Below are 14,767 nucleotides of genomic sequence, written 5' to 3'. Positions count from 1 at the left end.
GAAGTTTAACATTTGGATCCATAGGAGTGCCAATGGGTTTGCAATTGAGCATATCAATCTTCTCTAGTATATCCAATGCATACTTTCTCTATGAGATGGCAATACCAGTGCTAGATTAAGCTACATCAATACCAAGAAAGTATTTGAGTTTATCCAAATCTTTTATCTGAAAATGGTGTGAGAGATACTGCTTCAACTGTTGAATTCCATCATGATCATTGTCCGTGATTACTATGTCCTCAACATAAACAATTAGATAAATATGATGGGTCAAGAAAGTATGGCAATAGAAGATCGAGTGATTTGCTTTATCGTGGATCCTACCAAATTGCTGAATAATAGCACTAAATCTCTCAAACCAAGCATAAGGGGATTGCTTCAAGCTGTAAAGAGATCGACATAATCTGCATACTAGTCCTGACTCTCCCTAAGCAATAAAACCAAACGGTTGCTCCATATAAACCTCTTCATCAAGGTTGCTATGAAGGCATTTTTGATATCCAATTGATGCAGGGTCTCATGATGCTTGGCAGCCATAAAAAGGAACAGACAGACAGAAGCAATCTTAGCGACTGATAAACACTTAATTTAAGTCATTTAAAGCAGAAAATCATATTTAATTTATTTTATTTATTAAAAATTTGATGCTTCTTTTTATGTTTTACAGGAAAGATGATCGCCGATACAAAGAGTCCGATTCATAGATCAAAAAGACTCAAGTTTGAAGAAATTTGGACTAAAAATAAAATTAAAATAAAAGAAGGATGCATATGATATTATAGAAAATGAAGATACTATGCAAGGAATCCAAAAGGATATAGACGTCATTGTGAAGAAACAAAAGTTTCTTTTTAAAATACAAAAAGAATGTTCACACGGCAGTGTTCCTGGGTGCACGAGTGAGCGTGTGAGCGCGTGGGCGTGAGCGCGGACGCGGGGTGGACGCAAGGTGGATGCATCGCGGGCGCGCGGCAGGCGGGTTCGCGGGGAATTTTTGCTGGCGGACGAACAGATGCTTATTAAAGAAAAAAAATTAATATTTAGAAATACTTTGAGAGAAAAGATTTGTATTTTCTTTATTTATTTGTGATCTTTCCATCTCATCCATCCATCTTTTAGTCTTTAGCATTTTTTTAGTCCCACATCGGAAAATCATGTAAAACTCCTCCCTCCTAACACCTATAAAAAGATTTTTGTACTTCCATTGGAGGGAGAGCCCAGAAATTCTTCTAGAGCCTTGCATAGAGGAATAGAAAGGGACTACTTCATGAGCAGCTAGGCTAGCAGTCTCGGGAGCGGAGAAGAAATTTTGTAACGACACAGAGATGGTTTATTGTTCTAAACTTTCTTGTATTTCTTTATATGCAATAAAGTTTATGTTTTTTATTTAAATTGTCATGAGTTCTTTATTTGCTCTCTTTCATATGCTTTTATTTATACTTTCTTGTTAGATTAATATTAGGAACAACTTTTACTTTTCGGAGATGCACCGTGATCTACGGATACGGGGCGTGCCGAGGAAAGAAGAGTTGTTTACTTAGTACTTTCTGGAGATGCACCGTGATCTATAGAAATGGAGCGTGCCGAAGAAAGACAGGTATTTTTCTTAAGATTAATCACATCTATTTAATTAAAAAAAAAAAATACAACTCTACTAATGCAAAATTAATTCAAAACTCCCGAGCTCTTTATTTTCTAATTACATCAATTTTAAGATAATTTATTTTCTAAATCAAAAACAATACTTCTTTCTTTTGCAATCTCAACTTAGCCCAAGATCCCTGAGGATACGATCTCGACTCATCCTACCTACGTAGTGAGTAGAGTTATTTTTGGTGCTATCAACGACTATGCACCAAATTTTGGTACCGTTGTCGGGGATCTTGGTACGGTTGAATTAAAAAAAAAAAATCACTGACATTTCATAACACTTAACTAAAATAGCATAACCTCAAATATAAAAATTTCTAACTTGATTGGACACCTTGTTTCTTTCATCTCATCTCCATAATTAATCTTAAGGGCAATAACCCATTAATCAGATAAGGTGGGATTTGATCACCCTTCCTTGACCCACAAATCACTCCCTTGTATTTGCATAACCTAGACCTTAATCTAAAATTAATTAGACGTTGACCCCTAAGGATTTCGAGCTCAATAGGATAAGAAAGCTCTAGAGTTGAACTAAGTGCGGATTGGTTAATTGCTCGGTGTCTAAGGCAAGTGGTTAAAGAAAGTGGTTTTCAATTGGTTCCGTTGACTGACATGGCCAACTCAGTTGGTGTCTAAGGAAAGCAACGAGTAAGGAACCTCCCACATCTTACGCTTACCTGGCCGAGTCAGTTAGTCAGTCTTGAGCTTGGAGTGCTCAAAGGCAGTCTTGGAAGTTAGGAGCTGTCTAAATCTAAGTTAACCTTAGGATAGAGAGTCTATGATTGTTTAAGTTGATTGCAATTAACATCTAAACATTAACTATTTTTTTTCTTTTCATAGATTTAAGATTCTTAGGTTCTTCTCTTTAGATTTTCTTCATTCTTTTCTCACTTTATTATAAATATATATATATTATAAAAACTAAAATTTTTTGTGTTTGCTCTAAAGTATAATTGTAAGGTGTATGCTTGACCGTAGATCGTTACAATCAGAAATCCAACCTTTTGATCCAGAAATAGAAAGAACCTTTAGAGCCAACAGATGTAGAAATATGGACCGAAATCAGGAGAATAATCCACCCAAGCAATTGAAGGAGTACTTTACTCCTTCCACATATACCTACTCTCCTTGTATTCAAGTGCCCCATGTGGAGGCCACTCAATATGAAATTAAGTCCAGTATAATCCAAATGTTACCTTCATTTTATGGACTTAGTAATGAGGACCCTTATAAACATCTTGAAGAATTTCTTGAGATATACTCAACTGTCAAAATTCACAACTTCTCCGATGATGCTCTTAGGTTAAAATTATTCCCTTTCTCACTTAAAGACAAAGCCAAATACTGGTTACATACTTTGGATTCCATGACTATATCAACCTGGGACCAGCTGCAAGGAGAGTTTCTCAAGAAATATTTTTTCATAGGAAAAACTAATCAAATAAGGAAAGCCATAACTAGTTTTTTCCAATTAGATGGAGAAATGTTTCATGAAACATGGAAGAGATTAAAGAACCTTATTAGAAAATATCCCCACCATGCTGTACCCAAGTGACAGTTAATCTAATATTTTTATGATGAGCTATCTGAAAGACATCGACAAATGGTCGATGCATCATGCGATGGGACATTCATGCTGAAAAGTGAGGATGAGGCATGGCAACTGTTTAAAATTTTAAGTAAAAATTTATTACATCATATGTCTGCCTCTATTAGAGATAAACCCATGTTAAACCTAAAGAGAGGTGGAATATATGAAGTAGAAAATGCCATAGATATCCATCATAAGGTAGATGAACTGTCCCAAAAATTAGATCGTCTTCTAAATACTGGACAATCTCCGATTCCACCTAACCCAATCCAAGAAGTTTGTGCATTGTGTGCAGGTCCGAACCATTTTGTTAGTGAATGCCCAGCCGCACCTCAATTTTCTGAGTTTGTGCACGAGCAGGTTCAACAAGCTCAAGTCCAACAAGCTCGCAGACCAAGAAATGATCCTTATTCGAATACTTATAACCCCGACTGGAGAAACCATCCAAATTTTTCCTGGAGACCACAACCAGTGGTTGGCCCTACCGCACCTCGACCTCAATATCAGGACCCAACATATAGGCATGGACCATACCATCAATTTCAAAATGTTCCTCAACCGTCTACTACTGGTCACAGCTCAGCTTTTGAGGAAAAAGTTCTGAAAGTACTAGAACGATTAGAAGCCAACACTCAGATCCTTAACTCCCACACACAATCCATTGCTAAGCTAGAGACCCAAATAGGTCAACTAGCGACTGCATTCAGTAGGAGGGAAGGAGAAAAATTACCTAGCCAATCCGAGAGCAACCCAAAAGGGCAATTTGTGATTGAGAGCTCTAATACCCCAGAAGCTTTTTCTGAACATGCCAAATCAATCATGACTCTGAGAAGTGGGAAGGTCATTGAACATACTAGTAAAACTAATGAGACCGACCCTAAACCTCTAACCGAAGCCAAATCACTCAAGAACAAGGAGGACCTGAAAATAGAGAAGGAACCAACTGCACCGAAATCATCATACGTGCTTAAAGCCCCATTTTCGGATGTCCTGAAAGCTCCTATTCTTGCAGATAAGAAGGGAGAAAAACTCGATGAGATGTTGAAATTGTTTAAGCAAGTCCAAATTAATCTTTCCCTTCTAGATGCAATCAAACAGGTCCCTGCTTATGCCAAATTTTTGAAGGATTTGTGCATCCAAAAACATAAATCTAGATCACAAATTCCAAAAAAAGTATGCCTCACTGAACAGGCTAGTTCTGTCTTCCAGCATGCCACTCCTCCAAAGCTTAAGGACACAGGAGCCCCCATCATTTCCTGTGTTATAGGAGGTTATCACATTGAAAAAGCTCTTCTGGATTTAGGGGCAAGTGTGAATCTAGTTCGGTGTATGAACTTTTTGGATTTGGAGAACTGAAACCCATATCAGTCACACTGCAGTTAGCCGACAGATCAATTAAGGAACCACGTGGAATGCTTGAGGATGTCTTGATCAAGGTAGATGAGTTTTACTTTTCAGTTGATTTTCTGGTTCTCGACATGGAACTAAGTGGCAACCCCAGACAAATTCTCATTATCTTAGGACGATCCTTCCTAGCTACGGCAAATGCATGCATTAATTGTAGGACAGGAGTCATGGACGTATCATTTGGGAATAAGAAACTAAGACTGAATGTGTTTGGTGCTTTTCAAGGACCATCAATGGATAGTTGCTTCGAAGTAGATACACTAGAAGATATTACAGAAGATGCAACACCCATAATTCTAGCACTAGACCCCTTAGATACTTGCTTGGCTCACTTTGGAGTGTATGACTTTGAGGAATATATGAAAGAAGTTAACATCTTATTGGATACACCACACGATAAAACCACTCCTCCATGGACAATCAAGTATGAGCCATTGCCCACATTAGCCAGTACATCAATAATCCCATCTTTAGAATCACCACCTACGTAGAATTGAAATTCCTTCCTGCTACGCTCAAGTATGTATTTCTAGGACTCAATGACACCCTTCCGGCAATCATTGCATCAGACTTGACCCCTAATCAGGAAGCACAATTGGTTGGTATTCTGAAGGAATACAAAGAGGCTATCGGTTGGTCCATTGTCGATTTAAAAAGAATTGACCCCTCCATTTGCATGCACCATATTCATTTTGAGAAACATGCCAAACCCTATCGAGATATGCAGAGGAGATTGAACCCAAACATGCGTGAAGTAGTAAAGAAAGAGATGGTAAAGTGGTTAGATGCTGGAATCATCTACCCCATATCCGATAGTAAATGGGTCAGTCCCACTCAAGTAGTACCTAAGAAATCAGGTATTACTGTGGTTGAGAACGAAGAAGGTGAACTGCTTCCCACTCGCATATCATCTAGATGGTGAGTATGCATAGATTATAGAAAACTGAATGCCGTTACTAGGAAGGACCATTTTTCATTGCCCTTCATCGATCAAATCTTAGAACGGTTAGCAGGACAAAGTTTCTTCTATTTTTTTGATGGTTATTCAGGGTACAATCAAGTACCTGTATTTTCGGATGATCAAGAAAAGACTACCTTCACCTGCCCCTATGGCACCTTCGCTTTTCGATGTATGCCATTCGAGCTCTGCAATGTATCCGCTACATTTCAACGGTGCATACTGGCCATTTTTTCGGATATGATGGACAAATATCTTGAAATTTTTATGGATAATTTTTCAGTGTTTGGAACCACCTTTGAGGATTGTCTCCATAATCTTTTCAAAGTTCTTAAACGGTGTATGGAGACAAATCTTGTCCTAAGTTGGAAAAAGAGCCATTTCATGGTGCGGAAAGGAATTGTATTAGGACATATTATTTCTGAAAGAGGGATCGAGGTAGATAAAGCCAAAGTTGAGGTCATTTCAATACTACCACCCCCTACTTCGGTCCGACAAATACGATCCTTCTTAGGTCATGCCGGATTTTATAGACGCTTCATCAAAGATTTTAGCAAGATTTCAAGACCCTTGTGCAATCTGTTGGCCAAGGATACACCATTTGTCTTTGACGAAGATTGTTTGAAAGTGTTCAACACATTACGAACAGCCCTGACAACAGCACCTATAATAAAACCCCCTGACTGGTCCATTCCATTTGAGATTATGTGTGATGCCTCTGACTTTGCAATAGGTGACGTCTTAGGCCAAAAAATCAATAAGGAGCCACATGTGATCTATTATGCTAGCAATACTCTTTTTGATGCCCAATTAAACTACACTACAATAGAAAAAGAGCTACTAGCAGTAGTGTTCGCTCTTGAAAAATTTCGCTCATATCTGTTAGGGTCTAAGATTCTAGTTTACTCTGATCAAGCGGCTCTGAAACATCTCCTCTCAAAGAAAGATACTAAACCGTGGTTGATCAGATGGATCCTTCATTTACAAGAATTTGATCTGAAAATTCGAGATAAGAAGGATTCTGAGAATGTGGTAGCTGATCACATCTCCAGGATCTTAGTTGAACACACGATAGGCATAGATGAGGTCAAAGAAAAATTTTTTGACGAATAATTTTTCGTAATCTCCTCTAGCCGTCCTCCATGGTTTGCCCATATTGTCAATTACTTGTCAATAGGACAAGTACCTTCTCACTGGATAAAACAAGAAAAGGATCAATTTTTCTCGCAAATTAAACATTATTTCTGGGAAGAACCTGAACTATTCAAATACTGTTCTGACCAAGTTATTCGCCGTTGTGTCTCCGAGAGTGAATTCCAAAGCATTCTCACTTTTTACCATTCTTCGGCATGTGGGGGACATTTTAGTGGAAGAAAAACTACAGTAAAAGTACTACAGAGTGGGTTTTATTGGCCAACACTTTTCAAGGATGCACATGAATTTGGTCGAAGTTGTCTACGATGTCAGCAAACAGAAAATTTATCTAAGAAGGATATGATGCCGCTGACCCCCATTTTAGTAGTAGAAATCTTCGATGTTTGTGGGATTGATTTCATGGGACCTTTTCCAGCCTCATTTGGATTCGAATATATTCTGGTGGCAGTTGATTACATATCAAAATGGGTGGAGGCAATAGCTACACGGACTAATGATAATAAAATTGTAACTAGTTTTATCCAATGAAACATCATTAGTCGATTTGGCTTCCCAAGGGTGATCATTAGTGATGGGGGGACTCATTTTACGAATAAATATTTTGAAGCACTTATGAAAAAATATAATATTTCACACAAAGTGGCCACACCATATCACCCCCAAACTAATGGTCAGGTAGAGGTGTCAAATAGGGAGATTAAACATATCCTAGAAAAGACGGTTAGGCCCGATAGAAAGGATTGATCTCTTCGCTTAGACGATGCATTATGGGCTTACTGTATTGCTTTTAAAACATCCATAGGAATGTCTCCTTATTGACTTGTATTCGAAAAAGCTTGTCATCTGTCGGTGGAATTGGAACATCGTGCATTTTAGGCCATACGGCAATTTAACTTTGATATGAAAAATGCAGGTTCCAATAGGAGACTCCAATTAAATGAACTTGAAGAGCTACACAATGAAGCGTATGAGAGTATCAAAATTTATAAGGCTCGAACTAAAACATACCACGATAAATTCATTGCACGAAAAATGTTCAAGCCCAATCAAAAGTTTGGCTCTTCAATTCTAGGTTGCATCTGTTTCCTAGAAAACTTCACTCATGTTGGGACGGACCTTTCATTGTAACTCAGGTATTTCCTCAAGGAGCTATAGAACTCAAAAATTCTAAACAGGGGAACACCTTTAAAGTGAACGGTCAGTGATTGAAACCTTACATAGATGGAATTAGTGATGGAGAATTAATTGAATCTGTTGATTTAGTGAATCCAATACCGCCATAATACTCAATTCAGTCTGGCTGAAGATGTAAAATTTAGCGCTTGTTGGGAGGCAACCCAACGATTTCATATTTTTTACTTTACCGTAGCTGCAGGAATTTAGAACAAGAGCCTATTAATCAATGAAGCTATCTTCAACTTTCGAAGCAAAATTATCCTAGGTGCACTCTCTCCTTTTATTTTCTTTGCTTTCCTACTCCATTGAGGACAATGTAGATTAAGTTGGGGGGGAGAAAATTAATCAAATCCTCGAGTATGGTCAGAAATAATTAGTTTTGTGTATCCAAATTTTATTTTGATTAAGAGTCAATTAGGCATCCTAAACAATGAATGATTAATGGTCAAGATAATTTTAGAGATACTGAGGAATAAATTATTAAGAAAACCCAATGAATGGTGGGGTTTAGACTAGACCAAATTTTAAGAGTGATTCTACAACCCTCTTCTTACTGATCTCAATAAAGAATCTGCTTCATGAGAAATTGGGTGAAAAAATCGAGGTATGCAAAAATTCTCCTTAAAATTTACTTAAAAAAATAAATAAATAACAACATTGGTTTCCTACTGAGTAACCGGACCCTTTCGCCTAAGTAAGCGTTGTGGTTTGCGTAAAAAGATAGGCAATGTTAAAAATAATAATAATAATAATAATAGATAATAAGAGGACTAAATTGCAAGAAGATAATAAACCTCTCTCTCATTAAGTTAGAGGATTTAAAGAGTAAAGTGGAGAGTTGGTGAAAGAAAAGCTCTTGAAATTTTTTTAGTTAACACTTAGCCACTAATTGGATCAAATTGATAATTCAATGAAATATCTCTTTAATGGTCTGACCAGGTATCATCTATCTTTTGGGATGTCTAACCTAATTTTTGATTCAAGATCGAGTCGGTACACAATGCTGATATATCTATTTTACTCGAGGATGAGCAAAATTCAAGTTGGAAGGTGTGATAAACACTTAATTTAAGTCATTTAAAGCAAAAAATTATATTTAATTTATTTTATTTATTAAGAATTCAATGCTTCTTTTTATGTTTTATAGGAAAGATGATCGTCGATACAAAGAGTCCGATTCATAGATCAAAAAGACTCAAGTTTGAAGAAATTTGGACTTAAAATAAAATTAAAATAAAAGAAGGATGCATACGGTATTATAGAAAATGAAGATACTATGCAAGGAATCCAAAAGGATATAGACGTCATTGTGAAGAAACAAAAGTTTCTTTTTGGAATACAAAAAGAATGTTCACGCGGCAGTGTTCCTGGGTGCGCGGGTGAGCGCGTGAGCGAGTGGGCACGAGCACGGACGCGGCGTGGGCGCGAGCGCGGACGCGGGGTGGACGCGGTGCGGGCACGCGGCGAGGGGGCTGCGGCAGGCAGGTTCGCAGGGAATTTTTGCTGGCGGACGAACAGATGCTTATTAAAGAAAAAAAATAATATTTAAAAATACTTTTAGAGGAAAGATTTATATTTTCTTTATTTATTTGTGATCTTTCCATCTCATCCATCCATCTTTTAGTCTTTAGCATTTTTTTAGTCCCACATCGGAAAATCATGTAAAACTCCTCCTTCCTAACATCTATAAAAAGATTTTTGTACTCCCATTGGAGGGAGAGCCCAGAAATTCTTCTAGAGCCTTGCATAGAGGAATAGAAAGGGACTACTTCATGAGCAGCTAGGCTAGCAGTCTCGGGAGTGGAGAAAAAATTTTGTAACGACACAGAGATGGTTTATTATTCTAAACTTTCTTGTATTTCTTTATATGCAATAAAGATTATGCTTTTTATTTAAATTGTCATGAGTTCTTTATTTGCTCTCTTTCATATGCTTTTATTTATGCTTTCTTGTTAGATTAATATTAGGAACAACTTTTACTTTCAGGAGATGCGCCGTGATCTACGGATACGAGGCATGCCGAGGAAAGAAGAGTTGTTTACCTAGTACTTTTCGAAGACGCACCGTGATCAATGGGTATGGAGCGTGCCGAGGAAAGACAAGTATTTTTTCTAAGATTAATTACATCTATTTAATTAAAAAAAAATATAACTCTACTAGTGCAAAATTAATTCAAAACTCCCGAGCTCTTTATTTTCTAATTACATCAATTTTAAGATAATTTATTTTCTAAATCAAAAATAATGCTTCTTTCTTTTGCAATCTCAACTTAGCCCAAGGTCCCTGAGGATACGATCTCGACTCATCCTACCTACGTAGTGAGTAGAGTTATTTTTGGTGCTATCAACGACTACGCACCAGCGACCGAAGAGAAGATATCACCATAATCCAAACGATATATCTGAGTATACCCCTACAACCAAGCATACTTTAAGAAGATTAACCTAGCCATCAGGATCAACTTTGATGGTAAACACCCAATGGCAACCAACAACAATTTTACCAGGATGGTAAAGAGATAAGATCTCATATGCCAGTCGAATGCAAAGCTGCCATCTCATTAACCATCGCTTGCTGCCATCTAGGTTGATTAAGAGCCTCACAAACAGTCTTAGGAATGGAGACAGATGATAAAGAAGTAATGAAAGCAAAGTATGGTGCTGAAAAACAATGATAGCTCACAAAATTATAAATGAGATGGGGACTGCGAGTATCTTTTTTTAGGACAATCGGAGGACTAGCAGGAGGCAGGTCCGTGGTAGGTGGAGATGATGGGGCAGGTGATGAGTCAGCAGGAACATCAGTAGAGGGTGGCGGGAGACATCATCGGTAGACATGAAAAGGCTTAAGAGAGATCAAATTCAGAGGAGCAAGATAGGGAAGAGGAAGAACTTCAGATACCTGAGTAGTCTGAGCCGCAAAGAAAGGAAAATACAGAGTTCCTTCAAAAAAGATGACATCGATAGAGGTGAAGTAACGATGGTGCCTAGGAAATAGCAGCAATACCCCCTTTGGAGAGGAGAATATCCTAAAAAGATACATTTAAGAGGCTTGGCAGAGAGCTTATCCTGTCCAGGGGTTAGATTATGAACAAAACAAGTAGAACCAAAAATACAGAGAGGAAGGAACGATAAAGAGATCGATTTGGGAAGAGAAGTTGATGAAAAATTTGATACTGCAAGACAGAAGAAGGCATGCGATTAATGAGGTAACATGCATTGAGAATAGCATCTGTCCAAAAATGATGTGGAACATTCTGATGAAGAAGCAAAGTCCGAACAGTTTCAATGAGATGTCGATTTTTATGCTCGGCTATCCCATTTTATTGAGATGTATATGGATACGATGATTGATGAATAATTTCTTGTTGAGACATAAAACAAGAGAAGAAGACAAAAAATATTCACGGGCATTATTACTATACAAAATATGAATAAAAATATTAAATTAATTTTTAATTTCAGCATAAAAAGATTGAAAATGAGAAGATAACTTAGAACGAATTTTCATCATAAATAATCAAGTACATCTAGAATAGTTATCAATGAAGAACAAAATACTAAAAATCTAAAGTGGAATAAACACGACTTGGACCCCAAACATCAGTATGAATTAACTCAAAAGAGGATGTGGCTCGATGATTGACGTGCTTAAGAAACAAACCATGGGTTTGTTTGCCAAGTTGACAAGACTCACACTCTAAAGATGATAAAGTAGAGAGACCAGGAACCATCTTCTAAAGCTTCAAAAGATTGGGATGACCAAGGCGACCGTGGATAATGGAAGGAGAATCTATAGAGAGACAAACTTGTGGAAATGAAGGAGAAGGATTGAGATGGTAAAGTCCATGCGACTCATGCCTTGTACTAATCATCCATCCTATAACCCAATTCTATAAGGTGACAGTATTATCAACAAAGATAATAGAATATTTTAAGGATCGGGTTAATTTGCTATGGAAATAAGATTGAAAGAACATTCAAGAATATAAAGGACAGAGTGTAAAGGGAGAGGCAAGGGGTTGGGCCTGGCCAATACCTTTGGCAACAGTTTTAGAGTCATTAGCTAAGGTGACATTAGGAAGAGAAAAAGAAGTAACAAAATGAGAGAAAAAATGTGGGTTACCAGACATATGATCAATTGCTCCGGAGTCCAGAATCCAAGAGCCAAGAGAAGAAGGTTGTGTGAGGAAAGCAGTACAGTTACTAGTCTGGGTGATGGAAGTAGTGGAGGATTGGGTGGCAGCTTGATATTGAAGATACTTCTCATAATTTGCACTAGTCAAGGTGATAGAGGAAGATGACTGGCCGATAGAGGAAATAGGGACAGAAGGTGGATTAGCAATGGCCAAGGCAACATTAGTAGTGCGGGGACAATCGTTGAGGTCATAACAGTGGTCTTGAGTGGGGCCAAATTTGTGACAGTAAGTACACTGAGGATGCTGGCCTTTGATGCAGGCACCACCCCATCCACCACATCGGCCTCTACGGCTGGAAGATTGGGAGGCCAAGACAGAAGAGTCAACCACGGGAGGAGAAACAGTTGGAGAAGATTGAACATGGAGCAAACAAGCAAAGGCATCCTCCAAGGTCAGAATAGTGGTACTAGCAAGGAGCTGATCACGAACAGGCTCAAGCTTAGAAGGAAGGCCAAGAAGAGTCAAAATCAAGAATAACTTATTTGTTTGGATCTTGTGCGTAGCAGCAGTAGCAGCAGCGAGCATGAGAGCCATATACTCCTCCTTGAGAGTCCCAATTCGGCCAATATAGGTGGACATGTCCATATCTTACATTTTGAGACTAACCATATCGGATACAATATAGTAGAAGCACTGCATGTCATTGGTATAAAGATTTTTGGCCTTGGTCTAGACTTTATTGTAGGTCTGATAAGGTCAAAAAATTGAAATAACCTTGGGATCAATAGACTGCCACAGAAGTGCACACAACTGAGCATCCACTTTCTTCCAATTGGGGTGGTCAGTAGCAGGAATATCATCATCTATCTTGATTAGGTGGTCATCATATCCTTGCCCTTAAAACCATAGTTCAACAGAAGCCGCCCATGACATGTAATTGGCGGCACCAGTCAAGCAGTCAGTGGTGATAACCAAAAAACCTGAGATAGCAAAAGAAAAGATGCTGTTGGACTGAGAGGAAGTGGAGGAACATCCACACTATTCATGACATTTGGATGGAAAGGAGCTCACAGCAACAAGAGAAAAAACAAAAAGAGCAAACCCAAGTTGTAAAGGTCGAAAAAGGAGGATCTAACCTTAGAAATGGGAAAAGCAGGATCTGACTTTAGAAATGGGTGTCGGAGGAAGGGAGGAAGGAAAACACACTATGGGACAAGACACATCATGGAAAAAGTGAAAACACAGCTGGATAATCACTGCCAGAAAGGACCTAGGATCACCCCCCCCCCTCTCGCCCCCCACCCCCTCTGAGCTCTGATACCATATAGAAGATATGATCGAGGAGGAGAACCCATGTTAGAAACATTAAGAGAGAGAGAGAGAGAGAGAGGTAAAGATGAAAAAAATGATTATATTGTATTTCATATTATAAGAGGCTCTATATATAGAGCAATAAAGATCTAGATATAATGAATCATATAATAGGATCTGGATACAATGAACCGTCTAGGTATAATTAATTAATGAATCTATTAATTTTCTAATTGATATATTTTTTAAATAGGATTATACAGAAAATATATACAATGATATATATATTAATATAATATATTCTAATATATGTTAACATAATATGTTATCTAATTTAACAGAGATAAAGGTCGAGATTAAGGTGAAGACTAAGGCAGAGCTTCTAAAGGTCAAGGTTTCGATGTAGAGCTCCCAAAGATCAATCCTAAAGCCAATCTGAGAAGGTCAAGATGAAACGACTGACTTGAAAAGGCCAAGGTGAAGGTCGACCAAAATCAAGCCGATCAAAACAAAGCAATACTATGCACTATCTTAATCTTCTCTTATATTTTTTCTTTATTGTTGTTGTTCCAAAATCTTTCCTGACTTAGGCATCGAAGGACTCTCGGCCTGGAGTCATTCTAGCCATCTATTCTCTTCTTTTTTGTGTGTAGATCAGTGCTCTTCCTTGGATTGACAACACCCTCCAAGCCACCATAATCGGGCATGAATTTGGTAGCAATACCTAGAATTCATCTTCTTGACCTTTCTTTCAATCTCCTAAATTCTTTTCCATCTTCAATTCAATCTTCCGCACACTTCTTTCCATGATCTAGATGGTGGCATCACTCATCAGTCCACAAAAATAAACCTATCATGAAGCCAAGCTCTAAGATGTGTCAAATTCGAGCTGCCTTGGTTTCAAATGAGTGAAATTGGAGTTGACTCTTTCGGGCTCGACTTGAGCTCAAGCATGTGTCAGCTTTCTTGGGCTCAGCTTGTTTGCACTCATTTTTAACTTCTCACTTCGCCTCGAGAAAGCTTATTGATGGGCCTAGCTTGGTCAAACCAGATGAAAATCTGGCCCAAATGTGAGATGCTGATGTTTTTGGTCTAAAATACAGCAAGTAATTTTTTGTGCACCGCATGCGATAGAGAAAAAATGCATCCTTTACTAGATTATGCCATATAATGTAATTAATAAGAGGACAGACATTAAATGTAGCTCAACTTTTTTTTCTTGTATTTTTCTGACTAAAATATCCTTTTCTATTGAATACTATAATATCTCAGATAATATTATGATGTCCTATTGCTTTCTCATAGGATGTAGCAGGATAACATAGGATAAAATAGAATGTCATAATATTATTATGATATTCTTTTAGTTTTTATGACA

At 37.8% G+C, this 14,767-nt stretch overlaps 1 non-coding gene across 1 annotated transcript; it reads right to left on the bottom strand.

Moving 5' to 3' along the window:
* Positions 1-3,091: 3,091 nt before the first annotated feature.
* LOC140858963 (small nucleolar RNA R71) lies at positions 3,092-3,197 on the bottom strand. Its single transcript, XR_012142366.1, has one exon. It is a non-coding gene; the product is annotated as a small nucleolar RNA R71 (small nucleolar RNA).
* Positions 3,198-14,767: the final 11,570 nt, after the last annotated feature.

This window comes from Elaeis guineensis, chromosome 6 (genome assembly GCF_000442705.2).
Source record: "Elaeis guineensis isolate ETL-2024a chromosome 6, EG11, whole genome shotgun sequence".
Classification (NCBI taxonomy): domain Eukaryota; kingdom Viridiplantae; phylum Streptophyta; class Magnoliopsida; order Arecales; family Arecaceae; genus Elaeis; species Elaeis guineensis.
This window is presented reverse-complemented; position numbering and strand designations above follow the sequence as displayed.